This window comes from Bos grunniens, chromosome X (assembly GCF_055505025.1).
Source record: "Bos grunniens cultivar Pamir isolate PY7600 chromosome X, Bosgru_T2T1.0, whole genome shotgun sequence".
NCBI lineage: Eukaryota > Metazoa > Chordata > Mammalia > Artiodactyla > Bovidae > Bos > Bos grunniens.
In genome coordinates this window covers 18,854,530-18,880,558 of record NC_141194.1, presented here as the reverse complement: position 1 = coordinate 18,880,558, position 26,029 = coordinate 18,854,530, and the positions used below count along the sequence as shown (strand labels likewise).

At 39.9% G+C, this 26,029-nt stretch overlaps 1 protein-coding gene across 12 annotated transcripts in view; it reads right to left on the bottom strand.

The window, feature by feature from the left end:
* LOC147339893 (choline-phosphate cytidylyltransferase B-like) overlaps positions 1–25,516 on the bottom strand; it is a 208,226-nt gene extending 182,710 nt beyond the window's left edge. For 3 of the 12 annotated variants that reach the window (XR_015159670.1, XR_015159672.1, XR_015159671.1), the window contains exons 1-4: positions 25,269–25,491; positions 24,312–24,379; positions 19,558–19,703; positions 19,072–19,223 (exon numbers count right to left, since the gene is read on the bottom strand). The gene's annotated coding sequence lies outside the window, so the exon portion shown is untranslated. Of the gene's footprint in view, positions 1–17,384; positions 18,313–19,071; positions 19,224–19,557; positions 19,704–24,311; positions 24,380–25,268 lie in introns of those variants that run through there. The other 9 variants (XR_015159674.1, XR_015159675.1, XR_015159667.1 and 6 more) reach the window with 8 other exon arrangements.
* Between the last annotated feature and the right edge of the window lie 513 nt (positions 25,517–26,029).

Below are 26,029 nucleotides of genomic sequence, written 5' to 3'. Positions count from 1 at the left end.
CTAGATAACAAAACTAACCTGGGGACTGAGTTCTGTCACATCTCCATCACTAGTAAGGAGGGGTGAGAACTTTGTTGGATCATTAATCTCAGAGCTCCTCTGTCACCATGTGCAAAATGCCCATTGGAGAACTCTGAAGCTTTTTATATAAAATTCCACTGCTCTAAAGACACAGACTTGACTTAAGCCAACAAAGAAGCTGAAAAATAGAAATGTACACATAAGAACAAATGTGAGTGACTATAATGGACTCTCTGGTTGGGTTTTAGAGCTATGTTTGCCTCCAGGGCTCAAACTTTTCCAGGGAGTTTCTTTCCCAAGCGAAATTCCTCAAATTACTTGGACCCTAAAGACAAATAGGACTCTAAAATCCAACCAGAAAGCCCATTACATTCATCTCCTACCCTCAGGGGAGTCTGCCAATGTGATAATGAACATTTGCAAAATGTTAGCCTAACTATTTCCAATAGCCAAGACATGGAAGCAACCTAACTGTCCATCGACAGATGAATGCATAAAGAAGATGTGATATACACAGACAATGGAATATTACTCAGCCATCAAAAAGAATGAAATAATGGCATTTGCATTGACATAAATGGACCCAGGGATGATCATAATAAGTGGAGTCAGACTGTCAGACTCAGAAAGACAAACATCATATGGCATCACTTATATGTGGAATCTAATATATGACAGAAATGAACTTATTTACAAAACAGAAATAGACTCACAGACAGAGAAAACAGGCTTATGGTTACCAAAGAGGAAAGGAGGTGGGGGGCATAAATTAGGAGTTTGGGGTTAACAGATACAAACTATTATATACAAAATAGATAAATGACTAGATTCTATTATATAGCATAGAAGCTATATTCAATATCCTTTAATAAGCAATAAAAGAAAAGAATATGAAAAAGACCATGTATATATGTACATAACTGAATCACTTTGCTTTATACCAGAAGCTAACACAACATTGCAAATCAACTATACATCAATTTTTAAAAATGTGAGCCAATCCTAGCATACAATACTCTATCAGCTACATCCTTTAAAATTTCAGTCAAGCCAAAGCAATCTTGAGAAAGAAAAACAGCTGGAGAAATCAGGCTCCCTGACTTGAGATTATACTACAAAACTACAGTAATCAAGACAGTATGGTATTGGAACAAAACAAAAATATAAATCAACAGAACAGGACAGAAAGCCCAGAGGTAAAGCCACCTGCCTATGGTCACCTAATCTATGACAAAGGAAGCAAGAATATACAATGAAGAAAAGATAGTCACTTCAATAAGTGGTGCTGGGAAAACTGGACAGTTACATATAAAAAAATGAAATTAAAACACTACTTAATACCATACACAAAATAAAATCAAAATAGACTAAAGACCTAAATGCAATGCCAGATACTATAAAATTCTTAGAGGAAAACATAGGCAGAACACTCTTTGACATAAATCGCAGCAGGATCTTTTTTGACCCACCTCATAAGGTAATGAAAATAAAAATAAGCAAATGGGACTTAATTAACCCTAAAAGCTTTTACACAGCAAAGGAAATCATGAACAAGATGAAAAGACAACCCTCAGAATGGGAGAATATATTTGCAAACAAACCAGCTGACAAAGGATTAATCTCCAAAATAAACAGCTCATGCAGCTTAATATTAAAAAGAAAAAATCCAATCAAAAAATGGGCTGCTGCTGCTGCTAAGTCGCATCAGTCATGTCCGACTCCGTGCGACCCCATAGATGGCAGCCCACCAGGCTCCCCATCCCTGGGATTCTCCAGGCAAGAACACTGGAGTGGGTTGCCATTTCCTTCTCCAATGTATGAAAGTGAAAAGTGAAAGTGAAGTTGCTCAGTTGTGTCCAGCTCCTAGCGACCCCATGGACTGCAGCCCACCAGGCTCCTCCATCCATGGGATTCTCCAGGCAAGAGTACTGGAGTGGGGTGCCATTGCAGAAGACTTAAATAGACATTTCTTCAAAGACATACAGATGACCAACAAACATATGCAAAAGTTCTCAACATCACTAATTATTAGAGAAAGGCAAATCAAAACTACAATGAAGTATCATCTCACACTGGTCAGAATAGCCATCATCAAAAAATCTACAAATAATAAATGCTGGAGTGGGTGTGGAGAAAAGGGAACCCTCTTACACTGGTGGTGGCTAAATTGATGTAGTCACTAGGGAGAACAGTACAGAGATTCCTTAAAAAAAACTAAAATCAGAATTACAATATGACCCTGCAATCCCACTCCTAGGCATATTCCCTGAGAAAACCATAATTCAAAAAGATACATGCACCCCAATGTTGACTGCAGCACTATTTACAATAGCCAGGACAAGGAAGTAACCTAAATGTCCATCAACTGAGGAATGGATAAAGAAGATGTGGGACACATATACAATGGAATATTACTTATCCATAAAAAGGAAAGAAATTATGTCACTTGCAGACACGTGGATGGACTGAGAGATTGTCATACAGAGTGAAGCAAATCAGAAAGAGAAAAACAAATATTGTATATTAATGTAGATATGTGGAATACAAAAAAAAAAAAGGTATAGATGGTCTCATTTGCAAAACAGAAATAGAGGTACAGATGTAGAGAACAAACACATGGACACCAAGTGGGGATAAGGAGGATGGGATGAACTGGAAGATCGGCATTAATATATATACACCACTATGTTTAAAACAAGTAATTATTGAGAACCTACTGTGTAACACAAGAAACTCTATTCAGTACTCTGTGGTGACCTGAATGGGAAAGAAATCCCAAAAAGAAGAGAGATATATCTATTCATATATAAATATATATGGCTGATTCACTTTGCTGTATAGCAACAACACTGTAAAGCAACTATACTCCAATAAAAAAATTAAAAAATAAAATTTCAGCCAGAAGCATAGAAGCTACCCACCTAGTAAGCTAGACATGGAGGGCTTGGCAAGCATTAATGCTTGAGAGAAAGGGAAATGTAATGGAGAGCCAATGACTGAAGCACCAGAAAGAAATAGTGCTGTGGTCACTAAATTCAGAGTAAACAATTTTAAAGGAGGTACACATACACACACACACACACACACACGCAGAATATTCTCTTATCTCTTGTAATTAGCATATAGCTAATTCAACTACACCAAAACCAGGAAATTACAAAGAAAAAAAAAAAAAGACCCTGAGCAACCAAAATAGATTCTGCCAAATACATGCATAAAGCTCATACATTTTACTCATAGAAAAGAGCCTCATTCAGGTCCTCATTCAGAAACTATGTATTCTAACTTGACACTGCTGTTCCAACAAACTTAGTTACCTGGTTGTCACATTAAAAAAAGAGAGAGAGAGAAGAACAGCTGTAAGTTTGAAGGGGAGACTGGTCGAAAGAGACATACTGACTGGGATAATAAGGAGAGAAAAGACACAGCAACTTAAAAAGGGAAATCCAAGGTAGTAATCAAAAGATACAGTAATGGCAGGCCATTTAAGGGATGGAAGCCCCTTGATTCCATCAGTAGGGCCTGAAGACTCAGCACTACCATGGCTAGTCACGATGATCCTAACTCATCCAAAACATTTGAACCATGTTCAGAATTCTTGAGTAAAGAAATAAAAAAGGATAGAAATGCTTTATTAAAAATTTCCATTGAACAATTAACATAAAATGTTGACATGCATACAATCTTCCTCTAAATGGAAAATTTCTTTCACTGGACCATATCATTTCCTTAAAATGTCAGTACATTTTTTGCAATGCACCACAGGAAGAACTTGCAGCAACAGCATGCAAATTAAGACAGCCAGAAAAGATACAGAAATAGGTTTTAGGGTATGCTCTCTAGGCAAGGTTAATGGAGAGGCTGAATGTGATTAGGAAGGTCATAAATGATGAGACAGGAGAAGGGAGAACATTTGCAGTTGGAAAGACATTATCATTTTAGATACAAAAGCCCTGAAGTGATGAGAACATTATCAAAGCTCTGAGATCATAATCAAAATCCTTATCAAATCTAAAGAGATGCTATCTGTGAAATTTAAATCCCTGCACCTATTTGCTTGTGAATTCTTGAGACTGCAGCATCAACACCTAGGTTCTCAAAGGATGCTTAAAAGTCTCTGGAAGATAGCAATCTTCTACAAAATTCCCAGTTCCATGCTGTTTCTGTGTGAAGAATTCCCACGTGGGATGCTTGCTGTTATACCAGCACCTTTAAAGGTAGGTGAGCAAATGAAACAGCCAGCAGAGTTTTGGGGTGTGGAACTTGGCTGAACGAATCTCCTTACTTCACACTTCAAGCTGGCTGAGAAGCACTAGGCAATGTGGTGCTTATTTTGTGCCACCAGGGCTGGGAAACTCAACAAATCCTAATATATACAAACATTTAGCTGAGTCCACAGTATAACTGCTCTTTATTTCCTCCTAGAGGTGCAGAATATTGATTCAACTGCTATCCTTGGGCAGAGTGACAGAATTAAGATTTCATCTATTTGCCTTTGTACAGAAATCCTTTCCATCCAATGGGGCATGAAGGAATGACCTACACAAGCGGGACCTGGTATATTTATCTTTCTTTCTCAGATATTTGTATTTTCCCTATATATGTGTATAGATACACTATAGCTTCCTTCATGACTACACTGAACTGAAAGAAGTTGGAAAGGTGATGGAAAATCCCCTTACAGAAATCCCTACTGTCACACAGCATCTCTTACTGAGTTGTTCACTCCTCTAACTGCCTAGAAAATGGCCTCTTCCAGTGAACAAAATGGCATCTCAAGTTGCTTGAGATGTCTAATGCACCTCCTTCTATCAGGCAATCTGTTCTCTTTTCATATGTAGCATTGGCCTATTATCCTTAATTCCATGCTCACATGGTTTGTTATCTAGGCAACAATATTCCTGGATCACAGATTGGTCAAGTCAAAATTTCCATCCATCTCTGTGAATCAAATGGAGGGCTTAATATGATCAAATATACCAAAAGTGACTTTCAAATAGTTATAAAAGGAAATTGGTAAAAATAGCTAGAATCTCAGTGCTCAAAAGGAAGGTTGACATGTGCGATGAGGTGCTTATGCAGTTGTCAAGGCTCACTGAGAAGATTTCCACAGGCCAGCTGACTCTCTCCAATTCAAGTGCAACCAAGAAGGTGCTAGTAGTTGTCTGGGGACTTTGTTCGGTTCCTTATAGGAAAATGTATGATGTTCTATCCATTTGGGATCTCCCCAAAACAGATCCTGAGTCAAGGATTTGGGTATGAGTAGTTTATTTGGGAGAGGATCACAGGCAGGCAGAAAAGGGAAAGAAGCCAGCAAGAGACAAATGGACTAGTCAATGCTATGGGAAATTGGGGCACAATCCCACTGGAAACCTTCTAGAAATAGTATGGAACACAATTCAGAATCTTGTGAATGACAGCAAGGTTATCCCCCTAACCCTATGCTGTCATGGTTGAGGGTCACTCCCATGCATGAACTCCTAGGCACTTTCAGCCATTTTCCTAACTTCTCCATGCTTCAGTTTCCTCTTCTATAAAATAATTCCTACACGGGGATGGCTGTGAGAGTTAAATGAGATGATCTTTATAACATGCTTATAATGCCTAGCACACCCTAAGCCATCACTGAATGAGGAGTTTGGGGAAGAGGAGGGCTTGAGTGGGTTTGTAGACTAAAGGTATGGAGATGATGAAAAGTGAGATATTTTAAAAAGTTGGAAAATGACAACAAGAGGGAGAGAAAGGGGATGAAGTCAGAAATCAATAGCATTACACTCACCAGGTAGTTCTGTTTAAAACTCTCTAATAACAATTATTCTATTGTTTTATAATTAGCTGTTTATGGGAATTCCCTAGTGGTTCAGTAATTTGGTCTCAGCACTTTCACTGCTGGGGTCCAGGTTCAATTCCTGGTTGGGGAACTAAGATCCAACATGCTGTGCCATACAGAAAAAAAAATATTTATGGGTCTATATTCCTTCATCAGACTCAAGTCCTCCATGAACCTATACTTCTTGAGTGCAACCTATGTGTTAGACACTGTTCTAAGTGCTGAAGCAGTGAACCAAGTGTCCTCACAGAGCTTACGATGGAGTAGGGGGAAGACAGGCATACGTAAAGACATACGTAAGAGGAAAGGCAGCCATGAGAGCAGGAAAAAAAGAGGATTATGGCAGCAGAGTGGAGGGGAAGGATGATCAGGGAAGGCTTTGCTGATAATCTGACATTTGAGCAGAAACCTGATGAAAATGGAGGAAGGGGTGATGTAGATATCCTGGAAGGAGCATTTTAGATAGAGGGAAAAGCAAAAATAAAAGCCAGGAAGCAGCACTGAAGAGTCTGAGGACAAGAGTGGAGGCCACTAGGGTGGCCAGGGGGCTGGACTGCAGAGAGCAAGGGGGAGCTGTCTGAGCTGAGGTCCAAGAGGGAGCAGGAGGGTGAGGTCACTTAATGCGGGGCTGGGGGTTGGGGAGGAAGTAGGGTGGGAGGGGATCTTAAAGTCCAGTGCACAAAACAACTGCAAGGGGTGCTTTGAAAACTCATGGATTCCAGGCTGCATTGCAAACAAGTTTAATCTGAACCTGAGTGCAGAACCCAGACACCAGATCCCCAGGTGACTGATGTATAGCAAAAGAAAACCACGGACCTAGGTCTTTGAAGGCCATTTTACAAACCCTGGATTTTACTCTGAGAAGGAAAGCCACTGGAGGGTTTTGAGCAGACAAAGAACATGATTTATATTTTCAAAGGCTCAGTCTGGCTGCCTTATGGAGAACAGACCAGAGGGGAACAAGAAGTGACACAGCTAGACTGGTCCAGAGGCAAAACACTGTCTTAATGATTGTTTTGGATTTCCAGCACCCAAGACGTCAAATTACAGACGTCAAATTAATATCCCAAAGGCATTCTCTCTGCCTGAAACCTCTTCCTCCAGATATGTGCATGGTTTATCACCATAGTTCCTTCATAGGGTTGCCACATAAAAGTTCAGGATGACCAGTAACATTTTTAATTATGGATAAACAATGAATAATTTGCAGTACTGCATAAGACACACTATACTAAAAAATTATTGTTTATCTGGAATTCAAATTTAACTGGACACTCTGTTATTTTGTTATATCTGGCAACCCTACCTTTAGCACTTATTTAGCCAAGGCTCTCCCTGAGTATCAAATATAAAAACTGAGGCACTCTCCCTCTGTAGTATGGATGACACTACAGGTAAGTTTTCTGGAGGAGGAAAAGAAGTTTAGAAAGCTCAGTTCTGATTTTTTCCCCCTCAGGGCATAGAAGCTGAGGTTATCTGCTAAGGTTGTGAGTGGCAGAGTTGGGCAGAAGATTCAAGGAGAGAAACAAATGTTTAGAAACACAGCAGTGAGATGGGAAAGTGAGTGCACAGTAGAAAGCAAAGAAAGCAAAGAGTAAGAAGGACCTAGCTGAGACTGACAAGCATAATGTGTCATAATGTTACAACTAGGTAGACTTGCAGTTATCTCCAATGGGGCTTAGAGGCCTAGGATTATGAAAAAAAAACACACATAAAGGAGTGTGAGCAAAGGACTGAGCTTTGAGAGAGCAAGGATTTTGTTTTTCATCTTTGTCTCTGCTGTGTATTGTACTAATGTCTCATCAAATATTTGTTGGAAAAATGAATACATAAGTTTTGTTTTAAGAAAAAGAAATGAAAGGAAGGAAGGAAAGAGAGAGGAATAGAGGGAGGAAGGAAGGGGAAGTTCTGTTTGAAAGCATCAGAGATGCTAAGGTAAACAAAATTCTAAAAAGGGGAAGCTGCAGAGAACTGAGCTGGTATTCTGCATGTGCTGATTTGAGGGCAACTGGCAATTCTAGCCAAGGGACAATAGTCTGAGAATATAGGCTTTTCCCAGAGAAACGACTTCTACTAAAAGGCAGAGAAACAATCAGAGTTTTGATGGCCTAGGATCCCAATGAGAAGGAAGGGACAGAGATCTAAGTCACACACTTCCCCAATTTTCCCCTCAAAATATCTGCTGAATTTTGAAGAAGTACAAGACAGGAGTCAAGAAGCCAAGCAAAAACCCTCTAAAAAGCAACTGTACTTCACAGTTTTTTTTTTTATGAGGAGAAAACTAAGAGCCTGGTATCAAAGACAGAAGAGGTGCCGTAAAGGATACTTCTGGTTCTCAGTTAGAACCCTTGGGGGGACTATACTGGAGGGGCACGAAGCAAACAACTGGTAGACACGAGAAAAGGCAACCCAATCTGGGATCTTTTTATCTGATTAAATTAAGATAATCAGTTCCCACTCCAGCCCACTCCCATCTGCCTAGAAGAGAAAAAGATAAAACCTCTCTGGGGGGAAAATGACATCATCTAATCCCTTTACAACTTGTCATACAATATCTGACATTTAATCAAACACTATCAGAAGACACCCCAAATCAAGAGGGAAATGGATAATATTCATTGACACCCACAGATTATCCAGATTTTAGAATTCTCAAGCAAGAACTTTGACACATCTAAGATTAGTATCTTTCAGAGAAAAAGCAGAAAAGAGACAGAACAGATGAAAAGATGCAAAATATCATCAGAGAAATGGCACCTCTAAAAAGGAATCAAATGGAAATCCTAAAACTTAAAAATACAGTATTTGAAATTAAGAACTAAATAATTGCATTTAGCAAGAGTTAAGACATAGCAAAAAAGAGGATTCATAAATTGGAGGACAAGTCAATAGAAAATATATAAACTGAAACACAGAAAGAAGAAAAGAACAGAAAACACTAAAGGAATATAAGACACGTATGGAAAAAGTAAAATAGCTAACATATAGTTGCAGAGAAAAGGAAAGACAGAATGGGGCAGAAACAATATTTGAAAAGGTAATGTCTCAGAATTTTCCCAATTGCTGAAAAGCACCAACCCACAGATTCAAGAAACTTCATATACCCCAGAGAAGAGAAACACTAAGAAAAAAACAAAGCCAGGCACATAATAGAAAAACTTGTAAAAATCAAAGGTAAAGAGAAAACCTTAAAATCAGAGGTTAAGGTAAAACATTAAGATCTATAGCTAGCTTCTTTAAAGAAGTGATGGAACCCAGAAGGCAATGGAAGTGACATTTTTAAAGTAGTGAAAGGAAATAACTGCCAACCCAGAACTCTATATGCAGTAAAATATTCCTCAAAAAATATAAGTGAAATAAAGATGTCTTAGAGCAAACACTGAGAGAATTCATCACCAGCAGGCCTGCAATATGAGAATACTAAAAATACTTTTTCTGAAAGGAAGAAAATAACCTCAGAGAGAAACATGGAAACACAGAAAGGAATGAAGAACAACAAAGAGGTAAATATGAAGGCAAATAAATCATTACTAAATATATAAAATGACAGAAAGCTTTTCTTGTGGAGTTTAAAATGTATAATTAAATTACATGACAGTAATATCTCAAAAGGCAGAAAAGGGAGAGATAAAGTTCAATTCCTCTAAGATCTAGCATTGTCAGAGAAGTAGAAGTAAAAACTTATGTTAAACTAATAAATCAAAGCATGCCATAGTCTCTAGAGAAACCATTACAAGAATAGCAAAAAGATATGTAACTAACAAGATAATCAAGGGGAGAAACTAAGTGATAGAAAAATACTGATTGCCTGAAGGAAGTTAAGAAAGGAGAGAAAAAGGATCATAGAATAGGTAGATCAATTAGAAACCATATAATAATATGGGAGAATATAAATTCAAACATTTCAGCAATTGTATTCAATGTAATTGGTCTTAGAGGATGAAAAAATCAAATAGCAAGTATATGCCTGTAAGAGGAACATACTGAATATAAGGACATATAAAGTTTAAAATTATAATTATTTTTAAAAGATACACTATGCATAAAAAAAGAAAGTTAGTTCTGCCTTACTAATATCAGAAAGATAGATTTTAAAGCAAAAAGCAATATTTGAGATTAAGAAAGATATTTTTTACAATAAAGGAAGAAAGGGTTTAATGAACCAGGAACATATTAAAAGTTTATAGACATATGAACCCAAAACACAGCTTCAAAATATGTCAACTAAAAATTGACAGAACTAAAAGCAGAAGTAGATAGATCTATTATCATATTATGAGAATTAAATGTATTAGCCCATTTAAGTAATATTTTACTTTAAAGTATTTTCTCAAACTATTCTTTTTCTTTCACTCTAATATACATATGCTACTGGAGATTAGTGGAGAATAACTCCAGAAAGAATGAAGGGATGGAGCCAAAGCAAAAGCAATACCCAGTTGTGGATGTGACTGGTGATAAAAGCAAGGTCCGATGCTGTAAAGAGCAATATTGCAATGTTAGGTCCATGAATCAAGGCAAATTGGAAGTGGTCAAACAGGAGATGGCAAGAGTGAACGTTGACATTCTAGGAATCAGCGAACTAAAATGGACTGGAATGGGTGAATTTAACTCAGATGACCATTATATCTACTACTGTGGGCAAGAATCCCTTAGAAGAAATGGAGTAGCCATCACAGTCAACAAAAGAATCCGAAATGCAGTACTTGGATGCAATATCAAAAATGACAGAATGATCTCTCTTCATTTCCAAGGCAAACCATTCAATATCATCATAATCCAAGCTTATGCCCCAACCAGTAACGCTGAAAAAGTTGAAGTTGAACGGTTGTATGAAGACCTACAAGACCTTTTAGAACTAACACCCAAAAAAGATGTCCTTTTCCTTATAGGGGACTGGAATGCAAAAGTAGAAAGTCAAGAAATACCTGGAGTAACAGGCAAATTTGGCCTTGGAGTACGGAATGAAGCAGGGCAAAGGCTAACAGAGTTTTGCCAAGAGAACACACTGGTCATAGCAAACACCCTCTTCCAACAACACAAGAGAAGACTCTACACATGGACATCACCAGATGGTCAACACTGAAATCAGATTGATTATATTCTTTGCAGCCAAAGATGGAGAAGCTCTATACAGTCAGCAAAAACAAGACCGGGAGCTGTCTGTGGCTCAGATCATGAACTCCTTATTGCCAAATTCAGACGTAAATTGAAGAAAGTAGGGAAAACCACTAGACCATTCAGGTATGACCTAAATCAAATCCTTTATGATTATACAGTGGAAGGGAGAAATAGATTTAAGGGACTAGATCTGATAGATAGAGTGCCTGATAAACTATGGACAGAGGTTCGTGACATTGTACAGGAGACAGGGATCAAGACTTTCCCCATGGAAAAGAAATGCAAAAAAGCAAAAGGGGTGTCTGAGGAGGCCTTACAAATAGCTGTGAAAAGAAGAGAAGTGAAAAGCAAAGGAGAAAAGGGAAGATATAAGCATCTGGATGTAGAGTTTCAAAGAATAGCAAGGAGAGATAAAAAGCCTTCCTCAGCGATCAATTGCAAACAAGTAGAGGAAAACAACAGAATGGGAAAGACTAGAGATCTCTTCAAGAAAATTAGAGATATCAAGGGAACATTTCATGCAAAGATGAGCTCGATAAAGGACAGAAATGGTATGGATCTAACAGAAGCAGAAGATATTAAGAAAAGGTGGCAAGAATACACAGAAGAACTGTACAAAAAAGAGTTTCACAACACAGATAATCACGATGGTGTGATCACTGACCTAGAGCCAGACATCCTGGAATGTGAAGTCAAGTGGGCCTTAGGAAGCATCACACAAACAAAACTAGTGGAGGTGATGGAATTCCAGCTGAGCTATTTCAAATCCTGAAAGATGATGCTGTGAAAGTGCTGCACTCAATATGCCAGCAAATTTGGAAAACTCAGCAGTGGCCACAGGACTGGAAAAGGTCAGTTTTCATTCCAATCCCAAAGAAAGGCAATGCCAAAGAATGCTCAAACTACCACACAATTGCACTCATCTCACACGCTAGTAAAGTAATGCTCAAAATTCTCCAAGCCAGACTTCAGCAATACATGAGCCATGAACTTCCAGATGTTCAAGCTGGTTTTAGAAAAGGCAGAGGAGCCAGAGATCAAATTGCCAACATCTGCTGGATCATCGAAAAACCAAGAAAGTTCCAGAAAAACCTCTATTTCTGCTTTATTGACTATGCCAAAGCCTTTGACTGTGTGGATCACAATAAAGTGTGGAAAATGCTGAAAGATATGGGAATACCAGACCACCTGACCTGCCTCTTGAGAAACCTGTATGCAGGTCAGGAAGCAACAGTTAGAACTGGACATGGAACAACAGACTGGTTCCAAATAGGAAAAGGAGTATGTCAAGGCTGTATATTGTCACCCTGCTTATTTAACTTATATGCAGAGTACATCATGAGAAACGCTGGGCGGGAAGAAGCACAAGCTGGAATCAAGATTGCTGGGAGAAATATCAATAACCTCAGATATGCAGATGACACCACCCTTATGGCAGAAAGTGAAGAGGAACTAAAAAGCCTCTTGATGAAAGTGAAAAAGGAGAGTGAAAAAGTTGGCTTAAAGCTCAACATTCAGAAAACTAAGATCATGGCATCTGGTCCCATCACTTCATGGGAAATAGATGGGGAAACAGTGGAAACAGTGTCAGACTTTATTTTTGGGGGGGCTCCAAAATCACTGCAGATGGTGACTGTAGCCATGAAATTAAAAGGCGCTTACTCCTTGGAAGTAAAGTTATGATCAACCTAGATAGCATATTGAAAAGCAGAGATATTACCTTGCCAACAAAGATCCGTCTAGTCAAGGCCATGGTTTTTCCAGTGGTCATGTATGGATGTGGAGAAGGCAATGGCACCCCACTCCAGTACTCTTGCCTGGAAAATCCCATGGACAGAGGACCCTGGTGGGCCGCAGTCCATGAGGTCGCTAAGAGTCAGACACGACTGAGCGACTTCACTTTCCCTTTTCACTTTCATGCATTGGAGAAGGAAACGGCAACCCACTCCAGTGTTCTTGCCTGGAGAATCCCAGGGACGGGGGAGCCTGGTGGGCTGCCATCTATGGGGTCGCACAGAGTCGGACACGACTGAAGCGACTTAGCAGCAGCAGCAGCAGCAGCATGTATGGATGTGAGAGTTGGACTGTGAGGAAAGCTGAGTCCCGAAGAATTGATGCGTTTGAACTGTGGTGTTGGAGAAGACTCTTGAGAGTCCCTTGGACTGCAAGGAGATCCAACCAGTCCATCCTAAAGGAGATCAGTCCTGGGTATTCATTGGAAGGATGGATGCTGAAGCTGAAACTCCAATACTTTGGCCACCTCATGTGAAGAGTTGACTCATTGGAAAAGACCCTGATGCTGGGAGGGATTGGGGGAAGGAGGAGAAGGGGATGACAGAGGATGAGATGGCTGGATGGCATCACCGACTCGATGGACATGAGTTTGAGTGACCTCTGGGAGTTGGTAATGGACAGGGAGGCCTGGCGTGCTGCAATTCATATGGTCGCAAAGAGTCAGACACAATTGAGCAACTGAACTGAACTGAACTGATGTACATATTACTTATATTCTGCCATCTCCTTTTTTTTTTTTGGCTGTGCTGTGCTGCATTTGACATCTTAGTTTCCCAATCAGGGATCAAACTTGCATCCCTGCAGTGGAGGCACAGAGCCCTAACCACTGGGTCACCAGAGATTTCCCTATTTTGACCTTTTTAATAGCTTTATACCAAATGGTACTGTTTTAAACTGAAAAATTAAATAACAGAAATACATTTAACAGTATGACGATAAATACTAGTAAGTATGATACAACCAACTCAAATCAAGTCATAGAGTGAGGTGAAAAGGAAGTACACTAATTGTATCATTTCTCAAAGATTAATAGATAGTTTAATAGATTATTATTTATACTATTATCTATTATCAATAGATAGTTTAAAAGATTAATAGATAGTTTGTAGAAAAAGAGAGGAATAAAAGCATTAATGACATTATAAAGCTAACCACCAGGGCTTCCCTGTTTGTCCAGTGGTACAGAATCCACTTGCCAATGCAGGAGATACGGGTTGGATCCTTGGTCTGGGAAGATCCCATCTTCCCCACTTGCTGCAGGGCAACTAAGCCATATGCCACAAGTACTGAGCCTGTGCTCTAGAGCCTGGGAGTCACGACTACTGAGCCCTTGTCCTACAACTACTGAAGTCCACACGCTCTAGAGCCCATGCTCAACAACAAAAGAAGCCACTGCAATGAGAAGCCTGAGCACCATAACTAGAGAGTAGCTCCTGCTTGCTGCAACTAGAGAAAGCCTGTGCACAGCAACAAAGACCCAGCATAGCCAAAAATAAAGAAATAAATATATTTTTTTAAAAAGCTAGACACTGAAACAAATATATAAACATTTCATTTCTAATTATCAGAACAGTCACAAAAAAATAAAATAAAACAAAATAAAATTACCAAAAAGTAAAGGATTTTTTAAAGATAAAAAAATAAGCAAAAATAAGATGGATGGACTTCTGCTTCTGATAATAACAGATCAGGTAATCTGGATACACTCTCCCACTAAGAACCACTAGAAAAATATAACAAAAGATTTTTTCAATCTGCCCAAAGGCCTCATAATGTTAACAAAGTAGAGAAGTATTACCTGGACAGGATCCAGGGGAGAATGGATACCCTGAGAAATGAAACCTGTGGGCAGAGTCTCTCTTCCTGGGACTGTTTGATGGTCCTGGAGGGCACGAGTTGGGGCTGAGAGCTAAGTAAGAATTCAGTCAACCTAGTGGAACTAAAGGAACAGACACTGGTATCTGGGAGCCACCAAGAAAGTCAGGGCAGGCAGGGGGGAATCAGTTATTGGGCCTTACTTAGGGTTGGGTCTTCAAAGGTCTGCACCCTAAAATTCGTGTGACCTGAAAGTACATGGGCTATGTTGGGAACTGCAGGTCATCTTTTAATCCCCTCAAGCCCTGAAATTGGACAGAGGTGATCAAAACTGCTAGTACCTCTGGGCATCTGGCAGAAACAAGTGGGAATCTTCTCTGGAAGAAAACAGCATCATCTTGGGCATCAAATTATTTCTACAAACAATTTTTCAAATACAATGTCTAAAATGCAAACAAAAGTAGATAGGCCAGAGACAAGGCAACAGGAATTAAAAGCAGCAGGAAAAAATAAATAGAAAGAGAATAACAAGGGAGGATGCTAGAGTTCCCAGACAAACACTTTAAATAAATATGCTCAGAGAATTCAACGACATAAAAAGCAATTGCAGCAGAGAAAAAGAAACTATACAAAAGAACCAAAGTCCTTCTCCCAGCATGAAACATCTACATGTTAAGTCCAAAAACAAGTCGACATTCTTTGTAGCACTGATATATAAAAATTTTGATTCACTTATTTAACAGGCATATATTGAGCTAGTTTTCTATATAAGCCACCACTAGATGCTGAGGGAGATAGGAAGATTAAAAAAAAAAAAAAGTGGTACCCTGCTATCAAGGACTTAATAGCTTATGGCTAGATTTAGTTATCATACATGTTATTCTATTCAAAACAGCACTGATTGACAATGTCCTGAGGCTCTATTTTGTTTTTTTTCTAAGGTAAAGAAAAAGGAATATGTCTTAATGTTTAAATGGTCTGATCCTAAATGTATCTTGTAAGAAAGTTTCTAAAGATGGTTGGATGGGAGGCCATCATTATTGTGGTGTGTATGAGGGTTGATCACCTGAGTCTGGAATGGCGAGACATGTGCCACAATCATTCATACTCCACAGCACAGTGGCTTCCGTCTAAGTATTATGACCACTCAGGGCTTTGGGTCAGCACCATCCTTCAGCCCTCCTAAGAAGCACAAGAAACTTGGACCCATCTATATTTGAAACTCTATTGATTTTGGGGCTGCTGAAAGCAATATATTTCTTTTCAATTTCTTTAAACAGGAAACTGCCCAGGCCTCCTAGAGAAAATAACCTATTCTCAATGCCGAGAGGACACTTGAATTAAAGTGTAAGTTACTTAACTTCCATGATAAATATCCTCATAGCAAATATGGCCTTGAAAAGTTTCCATTTGGAGCCTGGGAGGGAACAAAGTCATTTCTTAAAAGTGTGAACTTTTCTAAGGCAGAGTCATGAAAAAAGGGGATGAAAGCCAGTCTGTTGAAAGACAACACATCCTACCAATCCCCTTGATAAAAGGACAACAGGAATGTGGAGTATCAGTGTCCTCCTCTACCACTCCCCTGGTCCATATTCCTGAATAATCAGGTGCCCCAAGGGTATAACTCCAGGCAACACCTCTTAGGTGGTCAGGTAGTTGTTGGGTACGTTACTATAGATGCATTCCACTTGTGGAGTCAATCCGTAACTATGGCTCCTAAATGTTTGCAATTCTAATGGTCTGGCTGATTGCATGTGGTCCTAACAATACATGCAAAGCAAAGCCAAAATGTTATCCAAGATCAGAACAAAACAACATTCTGTCCTAAAATAAAAGACATATGAGCAAAAAAATGGTGGCTTCATATTTAGATTGCCCAGGTAATTTTCTTACAACTTCTCTTCTGTTGATTAAAGAACCACAACCCTTGGTATGTCCACCATACTTAAACTGAAGGAAATTTTGTTCTGGATGATTTCAATGGCTTATGGTGCTATTTCCCAGGCCTTTCCATTTTCATGTAGAATGGTGACTAGAAACATCAGGTGGGTCCTACCTAGTACACATTGTTCTTGTAACAGTATTGGGGAGGAGGTTTCAATTCAGAATTTGCTAAGATGTTAAAAATTGAGTATTGAATTCACAGTACAGGATAAACTTAGCTTGGTTAATAGTTAATCATATTATATAAGTAAGCAACTATAACTATTGGATGTGAATAGTCACACAGAGGTTCAAAGGGATTCTGGTTTAACTGCCAATCCTTTCTCACTAGGATGGGCTTTCCTGGTGGCTCAGAGGGTAAAGCGTCTGCCTGCAATGCGGGAGACCTGAGTTTGATCCCTGGGTGGGGAAGATCCCCTGGAGAAGGAAATGGCAACCCATTCCAGTATTCTTGCCTGGAGAATCCCATGGACAGAGGAGCCTGGTAGGCTACAGTCCACAGAGTCTCAAAGAGTTGGACACGACTGAGCAACTTCACTACTTCCTTCCTTCCCATTTGCTTCTGCGATACAGTCCTCTCTCATCATGTTACTGGAGCACTGCCCACAAATATATTTCTGTACTGCCCAATGCTGGTCCAAACTGGCCCATGCCGAACTGGTCCTGCCCTTATGTCAGAGGTGATATATTTGAAAAGTAGTCTCAGTTTCCAAATGGTAACTTATCAAAGTTCAATATTGAAAATTCACACCCTCCATCACATGCATTTCTAGGGCCCCATTTCTATCACTATTTGCTAGTGCACAGATCTGTCCAAGTGAAAGACATGAAGGTTATAACTATTCTGCAGTGTAAATGAGTCCTATAATACCTTCTGCCAAGTCCCTGGAAGACAGAGCCGCCTACAATGTGTCTGCAGGGGTTCTGTAGACCTATCTATCTTCAGATGGGAAAAGAAAAAGATTTGGCAAATTTGACCTAAAAGTAGGCTCTTGAGAAAAATGTTAAAAAGCCTTTGCCTGCCCCTTCTTCAAAGATGGATTATTTTGTAACCCATTACTCTTCTTTTTAAAATATTTGAATCTGATTTATTTTTTAACATATTAATACACTGACATTCATAGATCACATGGTCTCTACTTGCCATCTGGGGCATGCTTTTCTAGTTAATCTTGAGTGAAGTTCATATTTTACAACTATAAACCATGGTGGGGAGGGGGTTCTCTTCAAAAAATGTTCTAAAACATCACAGAATGTTCAAAACCACTTTCTTTACAAGAAATGACAGTGAAAAAAGGACATCCTAGATTTCTCCAAAGAGCCCACATTAAGGTAGAAGGCAATATTGATTTTACTTAAATCTCGAAAAATCAAGCACAAATATCACAGTAGGCAAAATAATGCCTCCACCCCCAAAATGTCCATTTCCTGACCTCTAGAATCTCTGAATATGTTATGTTACATAGCAAGATGGAATTCAGGTTGTTAATCAGCTGACCTGACAACAAGGAGACCAGCTTGAATTATACAGCTGAGCCCAACATAATCACACAGGTCCTTAAATACAAAAGTGGAAGACAGAAGATCCGAAGCAGAGAGATGGCGTCATCAGGGAGATTCAGTCAGCCATTTCTAGCTTTGAAGACGGAGGAAGAGGTTACAAGCCAAGGAATGCATGTAGCTTTGAAATTTAGAAAAACTGAGGAAATGGATTCTTCCCTGGTGCCTCCATCAGGAATTCAGACTTTTTTGTTTAAAGCCAAAAAATTTGTGGTAGTTTGTTATAGCTGCAAATTAAAACAAGTGTTGAGATGCTTTGTGGCACTCTGGACTTCCTTGAGGCTGCCAGTCACTTTAAGAAGAGCTGGCATGGAAGACAGTGTTTGTCAGTAGTCATGCATCTTCTAAATAATTCCCATGTTTCTCAGTATACTACCATGGCCAGCCAGTCTTCCCCTATCATAAGATATTAAATGATTTGCCCCCAACACAGATTGCTGGGCTCACCCCTGGAGTTTCTGATCTGGGGTGATGACTGAAATTTTGCATTTCTAACAAACTCCAAAGCAAAGCTGATGCTACTGATCAGAGGATCACACTTTGAGATCCACTAGTCTAGTGGACTAGAAAAGCATGTAAACAAACAAAATACAGTGTGATAAGATGATGTAATCGTACAAAAGGTACAGTAATCACAGTGTAGAAACATCAAAATCATGCACTTGGTTGGAGAAAGGTTTTAGAAAGAAGTGATGTTTCTGTTGAAGCTTGAAGAATGTAATTTAAAACAGAAACGACAAGGAAAAGTGGATGGGGAGAAAATAAGTAAAGAAATATCTGGCAGAGAGAAATGTGTATGAGAAGACATGCAGGAGGGAACTTTTCTTTTTTTACAACTGGAGAAAGGGATAACCATGGATAAGTGGTGGGAAATGAGGCCAGAAAGGGAGACAAGTCAGATACAAAGGCCTTTCTGTGCTACGCAAAGGAATTTGACTTTATCCCAAATTTTAGAGCTGTATGTTAGTGTCCATAAACAGACTTACATGTAAAAGGGCTTCCTTGGCAGCTGTTCTAGATGAGCAAGGCTGATGGTGAGACCAGAAGCAGGGGAAGCGTTAAGAAGGAACTTCCAGCAGTCCTCAGAGAAGCGACGAATGTGTGCACTATGGTACAGGCGATGGATGTGATGGCATAGCTGCAAGAGAAGCATCAAAGTAGCATCTACAGACCATGGTTACCAATGGAATACGAGCAAGTGAGAGAGGAGCCGTGGAGGACTACAGGATGATCATTAGCGTTCCAGGCTATATGCTGAGTTGGCTAAGGGAACCATTCACCAAGAGAGGAAACACTCCACAAGGAGTCTGCTGGGTGGAGGTGACCATGCAGGGATGGATGCCTGGGGGGCTGAGGTGCCTGGATTATACCCAAGGGAAGTAAGCCAGATAACAGTTGTGAACAGCTATGAGTTGCTAATATTTCAAAGCACAAAGTGAAACTTAATGGGCAAAGTAAATCAAAATGCTTACTTATATGAAATTATAGACTCACAGACTTTTTAAAAGTAGCAAAAGTAGATTTATTTTCTTCAGCTACTTTTCTTAGAACAGCGTGTGGCACCCTGTCTCTCCTCCTTGGCCTGGTGCATGGTCAGCCCATCTCAGAGTCAACAGTGCTGGGAAAGAAAAAAAGAGAATAGGAATGGATACCAAGTTAAAATCATTTACTTGTGATAAAATACACCTAATCAAAGGTCCGTCTAGTCAAGGCTATGGTTTTTCCAGTGGTCATGTATGGATGTGAGAGTTGGACTGTGAAGAAGGCTGAGCGCTGAAGAATTGATGCTTTTGAACTGTGGTGTTGGAGAAGACTCTTGAGAGTCCCTTGGACTGCAAGGAGATCCAACCAGTCCATTCTGAAGATCAGCCCTCGGATTTCTTTGGAGGGAATGATGCTGAGGCTGAAACTCCAGTACTTTGGCCACCTCATGCGAAGAGTTGACTCAATGGAAAAGACTCTGATGCTGGGAGGGATTGGGGGCAGGAGGAGAAGGGGACGCCAGAGGATGAGATGGCTAGATGGCATCACTGACTCGATGGACGTGAGTCTGAGTGAACTCCGGGAGTTGGTGATGGACAGGGAGGCCTGGCGTGCTGGAATTCATGGGGTCGCAAAGAGTCGGACACGACTGAGTGACTGAACTGAACTGAAGGATGATTATATTGTCTGAAGTAGGTGCTGTTTCTCAAAGCACCTGTTCTGGAGTAGACTGCTACTCTGCTCCTTCCCCTCTACAGATATATATGGACTGATGTATACATTCTGTCTTTACCCTCAAGAGAGAACCAGATTTGGTGACGTCAATAAAACATAGGCAGTGTGGAGTAAATGAGAGTTAATGTTTTCAGTTTTAAGCAACCATAGATATATATTACATTAAGAACCTAAGTAATGTATGTATATTAAGCACTAAAACATATCAAATTATGGTATGTTAAAATGCAAATAACTCATGTGGTTTTAAAAGATAAAACAAAGTTGATGCTAACAAATTTAATGTGAATGATTAATAGAAGAGAGAAAATGTGGAAACAAAACATTTTTAACAAAATGCCACATAAATACATATGGAATACATACAAAAAATCACCTATAGAACTACAGATAATTCTTATTTTTATTTATCATTTCCTATGTTGTATAACTATTAAATAATTAGTATGTATCACTTTTTAAATTAAAACATTAAAAAAATAAGGCTAGTTTCCCTAATAAACTATCCTTCCCTCATGGCTCAAATGGTAAAGAATCTGCCTGCAATGTGGGGGACTGGGTTTGATCCCTGGGTTGGGAAGATCCCCTGGAGAAGGAAATGGCAACCCACTCCAGTACTCTTGCCTGGAGAATCCCATGGACAGAGGAGCCTGATGGGCTACAGTCCATAGGGTTGCAAAGAGGTGGACACAACTGAGTGACTAATGCTTTCTTTTTCCCTAATAAAAAAAATAAATGTATTTTTAAAATACATTTTTAAGTATATTCGAAACTGAAAACCCAAGATTATACAGACATCTGTCCCTAAAACAGATGTTTGTTCAAAAGCCTCTCACTGTCTAAAATGCAGCCAAGTGGTATCCAAAGTGATGTCAGTCTTGGTGACAGACATCTGGGCTTATGCAGAGCTGAGGGCTAATAGCTTGCTCTCATGTGACTGCAACTTACGGCAGTGGTCGGGGGGTAGTCTGGACTGAACAGAGAAAAGAACGTTTTAGGACATCAATTTTAAAAGCCACTTCAGAGACTTCCCCAGAGGTTCAGTGGTAAAGACTTCATCTTCCAGTGCAGGAGTTGTGGGTTCGATCCCTGATCAGGGAACTAAGATTCCACATGCCTCATGGCCAAAACGCCAAAACATAAAACAGTAGCAATATTGTAATAAAATTCGATAAAGACTACAAAAACAAATGGTCCACGTGAAAATAAAAATCTAAAAACATAATATAGTAAAATTTAAAAATAGAAATAAAAATCCAGGCTTCCCTGGTGGCTCTACGGTAAAGAATCCGTCTGTCAATACAGGAGACATGAGTTTGATCCCCGATCCGAGAGGATCCCACATGCTGCACAGCAACTAACCCTGGGAGCCACAAATATTAAGCTCACACTCTAGAGCCCATACTCTGTAACAAGAGAAGCTACCACAATAAGAAGTCTGAGCACCGCAACTGGAAAGCAGTTCCTGCTTGTCGCAACTAAAGAAAAGCCCTCACGTACCAACAAAGACCCAGAACAGCCAAAAAACTTTTTTAAACAGTAAAATTATAGAAATAAATAAAAAACCACTTCAGATTGTTGAGAACCATGAAAGGATGGGGTTAAAAGGAGTTTTCTCCAAGGAAGCCCATGCTAACTTGGGCCTCCTGAGATGCAAAGATAAAGGATATGGACCCTGGTGACTAGAACTCTCTATATTCCCTGAATAAGAGCTGTTGGCCATAAAGCAGAGCAAAATCATCAAGGTAAGAGCAGCCACCATGGCTCAGCTGTTGACACATAGTTCCCACGACAGAAGATCCCAAGACACCAATTCAGGAGAGAAAATCTGGAATCAAGATTCATGCTGACAAGCAAAAGACTTGGCATGCAGTCCTTAGTCACACCAGCAGTATATGTAATATCTGCTTAAGCTAAATCCTCCACAATTTGTTCAATGTTACCACACAGCTTATTGAAGGTTAATCATCCTTATAAGTTGGATATTAATGAGAAAACTAGGAAATGAATTGTGAAGATGACAAAACCTGAAGAAAGAATTTAGCATATTAAACCCTTCCAAAAGTGAACTCTCCCTATGTCTTAACATCAGATATTTGTAATTCATGTTTTAAAAAATACCTCTGCTGTTGTTTAGTCACTAAGTCATGTCTGACTCTTTTGTGACCCCATGGAATGTAGCCGCCAGGCTCCTCTGTCCATGGGATTTCCCAGGCAAGAATACTGGAGTGGGTTGCCATTTCCTCCCCCAGGGGATCTTCCTGACCCAGGGATCAAACCCACATCTCCTGTGTCTCCTGCATTGGCAGGCAGACTCTACCACTGAGACACCAGGGAAGCAAAAATACCTTACATGAGAGCAAATTTTACTTGTAAAACTGGACAGTAATTCTCTGACCACAGTGGGAAAGTGAGGGCAAAAATGGCCAGTTAGCTATCACTGTGCAACAAAGCATCCCAAAACTGAGACTTGAAACAATAGCCATTTATATTATTGCCCACAAAACTTCAGGTAATCTGGGTGGTTCCTCTGCTCTTAGATGAGCTCCTGAATGGGTCTGCAGTCAAATGTGGGCTAGGTTGGTAGCTCTGCTAATCTGGGTGACTCACTCACATGTTTTGAGCCTGGCTGACTTTAGGATGGTCTACCATGGCTCTGAATGGGAAAAATCAGCTCTCCTTAACGTGTTCTCTCCTCTTCCAGCAGTAAGCCAAGTTTGTTCTCATGGTGACAGAGCTCTGAGAGACAGTAGAAGGATACAAGGTCTCTAGGATCAGAACTGCCACTTATACCATATTCTGCTGGCCAGAGTAAACATAAGGCCATCCCATAATCAAGGAGATGAGAAAATTGACTCAATCTCTTGATGAGATGAACTGTGAGGAAACATGGAAAGGATGTATGTACAGAAAGCAGTGTAGAAGTGAAACCAGTTTTGCAATCAATCTACGGCATGCATAAACCAAACATAAAATCCAAGTTGAATATTAGAGAAAAAAGTTAAAACACAGCAAGTGATGGTCAATGAATTAAGCAATCCATCTCTTTCCATGCTGACATGCTGGAAAAAAAATAAGTTTCACTCACCAGAGTTTGAAAAAGGGTTCTTTATCTCCACTTTTCCTAGCCAAATAGGAAGTCCATTTATATCACATTTTTACTGGGTCTGACCTTGAAAGATGCTTAAACCATAATTGAGTTCTTCCTCTTGGAAATGAAATATATCCATTGACTATGTTTTAAAGAAAAAATGTATTATTTTATTCAACATAATGCTGTTGGAATTATGAGATGTGCCAAAACCTGGCACTTTTCAGAATGACTCAGAAAAAAACTATGCCAGGAAAATTCCAATTCCTGAGGCATCTTTTCCTAAATTGTCCAATTAATTACCTACTTCTTCACCTTCCTTAGTTTTGCAGACACAATACAACATGCTGCCTTTTCCAAACTGTGGTTCCTGAGCCATTTGAAAATCAAGAATATCTGAATCCAGAGTAATAATAAAATATTTAACAAACACTAATGGCCCGGGCACTGACCAATCAGAACATAGTTTGGCACAGGCTTTTGCTCCGCTGTAAGTGCCACCCCCTCCTCTCCGCTTGCAAGGAGGGATGAAAGATGCCTCCTACATCACCTCCCAGGAGAGAGACACTTTAATGACACCCTTGGGATAGCAACATATGTGTTCTCTGAAGCATTAAGGACACTCTAGACTGTTGTCTGGAAAATCTAAGCTGCAGGAGACAGGCTGATTAACTTCTCTGACAGCTGAGGAAGAGCGAGCTGGCAAGACTGGGACTAGCCAGCACTGCCCACGTTTCCTAGGAAAGAGAAAGCACCTCTCATGGGCCAGACATTGCCCCTGCCTAGGGGGAGCTAGTGCTGAGGTGCACTTCTGTCCTGTCCTGGGGGACTACCTGGAGGGATGAACACAGGACAGAAGCTGTAGCAATTCTCAGGGGCTGAAGAAATAAGAATTAACTGGAAAAGAGATGCACTCACCTTCATCAAGGGAACTACAGGGAGAGCTCCGGAGCAACGTGAGCCATTCTTATCAACTACGAAAGTGCCTGTGAAAGAAAGAATCAATTCTTAAAACCTGTAGTCACGCCCATAAAGCACTAACTCAGGTTCATCAAGTACCAATCAAGTAAGAGTTTTTTCTACTTCCCTCACCTCTCCTTTGCCAATCCCTTTGCACTTCAACCAGGGAGGACCAAGACCTCTACTTAGTGAAATAGGGGAGAAGAAGTGAAAGCAGATGTGGATAAGGCAAGAAGTTGACCACAACTTTCTCCCCCAACTGTTACTTTCCCACCAGCCACGGTGGGGAAAGGCCTGGCTCTCAAATCAATTCCAAAGTCTGATCATCACATTAGACTGGACATTTTAATTATTGGCCATAGGGCTTTCTATCAATCATCTAAGAGTACAGAGAAAAGTCATGAGATGGCCCCAATTTTCACCTTGGACAAAATAAAATGTAAAAAGCCAGGAAACAAAAATTAAATTGTTTTACAATTATATATCACTCTTTGTCTTTCTCTGATGGACCAGGACAAAGACCCACCTCTCTGGAAGATGATATTCTCATGGAGGAAACAAAAATAAGAAAATAGTTCATTAGATAATACTCAGTGATAGTGTCATGAAGAAAAACAAAGTGGGGTGAGGAGGTATGGAGAGACAGCTGGGGGAGGAGGGGTGCTGTTTTCCATGGAGTAGCAATGAAGCAATTTCAGCAGGAACATGAGTGAGAAAGTCAGCCATCTGAAGATGGTCTTGGCAGAAAAAAAACCGTGAGTGCAAACTGCAGAGGCAGGAATCAGCTTGGGGGTCTGAGGATCAACGAAAAGCCTGTGTGGCTACAATAGAGGGAATGAAGCAAGAAGGGTAGGCCATGAGTTTGGGGGATCCACCAGGAGTCCAGTCGTATGCTGTCATGAGAAAGGAACTGGCCTGGAGTGCAGTGCGAAGGCCTCTGAGGGCTGAGCTCGTCCTCCAATGGTTGCCCTGGCTGCCGAGAGAACAGACTAGTGACCAGTGACTACATCTGTCAGGCAGCAGCTTCCAAATCACCTAGGATCCTTACTGAAAGAACATATTACTAAGCCCCATCCATGCCAGGAACTACTGAACCAGAATCCCGTGGGAGTAAGGTAAAGGCCGCTATTTTTAGCTGATCCTCCAGGAGATTCTCTCCAGCTGTCAGAATCAGGAATCACTACCCTACATTAGGAGGTGGCCATTTTATGAGAACTCACAGAATTTTTGCTCAGCATTCAACTTAGGTTCTCTGAAATGTCCATGTTTTTATCTTGTCTCTTTGCTTTAAACACGTTTCATCCATCATTAACCATTGTTCAGGATTTTCCAGCTCAATTTTGGAGGGGTCCAACTTTAACTAGGGCTTTATTTTACTATTTATTCGACCTTCATTTTCCCTTTTACTAATATTTATTTTTCTTTTTTATAGATACAATTTTTTAGTATTTATGCATCCATTTTATTGTTTTTAAGAATTAAACTGCCATTTCAGCATCTTCAGAGTAATAGAATGCATTGTACATACATATAATTTAGACATATGCCTATTCCAGCTTCAAAGTCTGATATCAGTCTTCTCTGATATAAAGTGGGATTCACATTATTTTTTTCCATAGAGAAAGACACATTAATTTTAGCTTTCTACCCACTTCAAACAACTGGATGAGTTCACA